This window comes from Oryzias latipes, chromosome 4 (genome assembly GCF_053564925.1).
Source record: "Oryzias latipes strain Hd-rR chromosome 4, Olatipes_Hd-rR_3.1".
Lineage (NCBI taxonomy): Eukaryota > Metazoa > Chordata > Actinopteri > Beloniformes > Adrianichthyidae > Oryzias > Oryzias latipes.
This window is the reverse complement of record NC_136240.1, coordinates 6,367,234-6,370,841: the sequence shown is the minus strand read 5'-3', so window position 1 is coordinate 6,370,841 and position 3,608 is coordinate 6,367,234. Positions and strand designations below refer to the sequence as shown.

General features: G+C 37.7%; 1 long non-coding RNA gene across 1 annotated transcript; it reads right to left on the bottom strand.

Moving 5' to 3' along the window:
• Positions 1-452: 452 nt before the first annotated feature.
• Positions 453-1,041, bottom strand: LOC105358753 (uncharacterized). The gene is made up of 3 exons (XR_013655694.1): positions 902-1,041; positions 752-824; positions 453-654 (listed from the first exon to the last, which is right to left on the bottom strand). It is a non-coding gene; the product is annotated as an uncharacterized LOC105358753 (long non-coding RNA).
• Between the last annotated feature and the right edge of the window lie 2,567 nt (positions 1,042-3,608).

Here is a 3,608-nt window from a genome sequence, read left to right as displayed (position 1 = left end):
TCGTGATTTGCTGTTGTGTTTCGTGATTTGCTGTTGTGTTTCATGATTTGCTGTTGTGTTTCATGATTTGCTGTTGTGTTTCCTAATTTGCTGTTGTATTTCGGTATTTGCTGTTGTGTTTCATGATTTGCTGTTGTGTTTCCGTATTTGCTGTTGTGTTTCATGATTTGCTGTTGTATTTCCGCATTTGCTGATGTGTTTCATGATTTGATGTTGTGTTTCAGTATTTGCTGTTGTGTTTCATGACTTGATGTTGTTGCACCGAGTAAAGACTGATAACTGCCGTAAAGCAAGTCAAAGTTTTATTAACACAGGATCATTATTTGCAGTACAATACCTTTATACCGATGACACCACAGCAAACGTGCAGAAAGGAAGACTCGCAATTAATGCAAAACCAAAAAAAAAAAAATTTCAAACATGCAAGAAAACTGTGATGCACAGCACACTCGGTCAGATATGTCACTTCAAAATAATGCCCAATATAAATGAGAGGAAGTGACTTTAACAAAATGACAAACAAAATAGACAGAAATAGTCCGCTCCTGCACTTGATTAGTCAATCATGCCGCACGAGCCCGTGAGGAGCGGATAAACAAAACACAAAAAAACCAAAAAACTAAACACAGGACAGCAGGGCACAGTATTCCAACACTAAAAACAGAAGAAGCACCATATTAAAAACATTTGATAAAAAATAATTTACCATTTGTTTAAAATATACCTCTGCTGCAATAAAAGTGTAAAATACCTGGTGCGTCGCAAAAACCTCACGCCCAGTCTTTAAAACCCCCAGTAAAACAGGATCTACCTCTGCCGTGATCCTGTCATAAAATAAAAAATAAAACATCAAGCACTGCTTAAAAACATCATCCACAGGTAAAGATCACAGCAGTCTTACCGCACTCTGCTCAAGCCAACTCACGCTGCTCCCTGAGCTAACCGGCTTTCTCACAGGAAGTTAGCACCATAGCAACCACACTTCAACTTCCTTTTTATACCCTCCGAACAATGGGTATAGCGACACCTTCAGGTGACTCCAGTTACATTGTGTTTCGTGATTTGCTGTTGTGTTTCATGATTTGCTGTTGTGTTTCGTGATTTGCTGTTGTGTTTCATGATTTGCTGTTGTGTTTCGTGATTTGCTGTTGTGTTTCGTGATTTGCTGTTGTGTTTCGTGATTTGCTGTTGTGTTTCGTGATTTGCTGTTGTGTTTCAGTATTTGCTGTTGTGTTTCATGATTTGCTGTTGTGTTTCGTGATTTGCTGTTGTGTTTCTTGATTTGCTGTTGTGTTTCAGTATTTGCTGTTGTGTTTCGTGATTTGCTGTTGTGTTTCAGTATTTGCTGTTGTGTTTCGTAATTTGCTGTTGTATTTCCGTATTTGCTGTTGTGTTTCATGATTTGCTGTTGTGTTTCCGTATTTGCTGTTGTGTTTCATGATTTGCTGTTGTGTTTCCGTATTTGCTGATGTGTTTCATGATTTGATGTTGTGTTTCAGTATTTGCTGTTGTGTTTCGTGATTTGATGTTGTGTTTCGTGATTTGCTGTTGTCTTTCGTGATTTGCTGTTGTGTTCCGTGATTTGCTGTTGTGTTTCAGTTCTTTCTGTTGTGTTTCGTGATATGTTGTTGTGTTTCATGATTTGCTGTTGTGTTTCGTGATTTGCTGTTGTGTTTCGTGATTTGCTGTTGTGTTTCAGTATTTGCTGTTGTGTTTCATGATTTGCTGTTGTGTTTCGTGATTTGCTGTTGTGTTTCGTGATTTGCTGTTGTGTTTCGTGATTTGCTGTTGTGTTTCGTGATTTGATGTTGTGTTTCGTGATTTGCTGTTGTGTTTCATGATTTGCTGTTGTGTTTCATGATTTGCTGTTGTGTTTCCGTATTTGCTGATGTGTTTCGTGATTTGATGTTGTGTTTCGTGATTTGATGTTGTGTTTCGTGATTTGCTGTTGTTTTTCATGATTTGCTGTTGTGTTTCGTGATTTGCTGTTGTGTTTTGTGATTTGCTGTTGTGTTTCATGATTTGCTGTTGTGTTTCCTAATTTGCTGTTGTATTTCCGTATTTGCTGTTGTGTTTCATGATTTGCTGTTGTGTTTCCGTATTTGCTGATGTGTTTCATGATTTGCTGTTGTGTTTCGTTAATTGCTTTTGTGTTTCGTGATTTGCTGTTGTGTTTCATGATTTGCTGTTGTGTTTCGTAATTTGCTGTTGTATTTCCGTATTTGCTGTTGTGTTTCATGATTTGCTGATGTGTTTCATGATTTGCTGTTGTGTTTCGTGATTTGCTGTTGTGTTTCGTGATTTGCTGTTGTGTTTCATGATTTGCTGTTGTGTTTCGTAATTTGCTGTTGTATTTCCGTATTTGCTGTTGTGTTTCATGATTTGCTGTTGTGTTTCCGTATTTGCTGTTGTGTTTCATGATTTTCTGTTGTGTTTCCGTATTTGCTGATGTGTTTCATGATTTGATGTTGTGTTTCAGTATTTGCTGTTGTGTTTCGTGATTTGATGTTGTGTTTCGTGATTTGCTGTTGTCTTTCGTGATTTGCTGTTGTGTTTCATGATTTGCTGTTGTGTTTCGTGATTTGCTGTTGTGTTTCATGATTTGCTGTTGTGTTTCGTGATTTGCTGTTTTATTTCGTGATTTGCTGTTGTATTTCGTGGTTTGCTGTTGTGTTTCAGTTCTTGCTGTTGTGTTTCGTGATTTGCTGTTGTGTTTCATGATTTGCTGTTGTGTTTCGTGATTTGCTGTTGTGTTTCGTGATTTGCTGTTGTGTTTCAGTATTTGCTGTTGTGTTTCAGTATTTGCTGTTGTCTTTCGTGATTTCCTGTTGTGTTTCATGATTTGCTGTTGTGTTTCGGGATTTGCTGTTGTGTTTCATGATTTGCTGTTGTGTTTCAGTATTTGCTGTTGTGTTTCGTGATTTGCTGTTGTGTTTCGTGATTTGCTGTTGTGTTTCGTGATTTGCTGTTGTGTTTTGGATTTGCTGTTGTGTTTCATGATTTGCTGTTGTGTTTCGTGATTTGCTGTTGTGTTTCATGATTTGCTGTTGTGTTTCGTGATTTGCTGTTGTGTTTCGTGATTTGCTGTTGTGTTTCAGTTCTTGCTGTTGTGTTTCGTGATTTGCTGTTGTGTTTCGTGATTTGCTTTTGTGTTTCATGATTTGCTGTTGTGTTTCAGTATTTGCTGTTGTGTTTCGTGATTTGCTGTTGTGTTTCGTGATTTGCTGTCGTGTTTCGTGATTTGCTGTTGTGTCTCGTGATTTGCTGTTGTGTTTCATGATTTGCTTTTGTGTTTTAGTATTTGCTGCGGTGTTTCATGATTTGCTGTTGTGTTTCGTGATTTGCTGTTGTATTTCGTGATTTGCTGTTGTATTTCGTGATTTGCTGTTGTGTTTCAGTTCTTGCTGTTGTGTTTCGTGATTTGCTGTTGTGTTTCATGATTTGCTGTTGTGTTTCGTGATTTGCTGTTGTGTTTCGTGATTTGCTGTTGTGTTTCAGTATTTGCTGTTGTGTTTCGTGATTTGCTGTTGTGTTTCGTGATTTGCTTTCGTGTTTCGTGATTTGCTGTTGTGTTTCGTGATTTGCTGTTGTGTTTCATGATTTGCTGT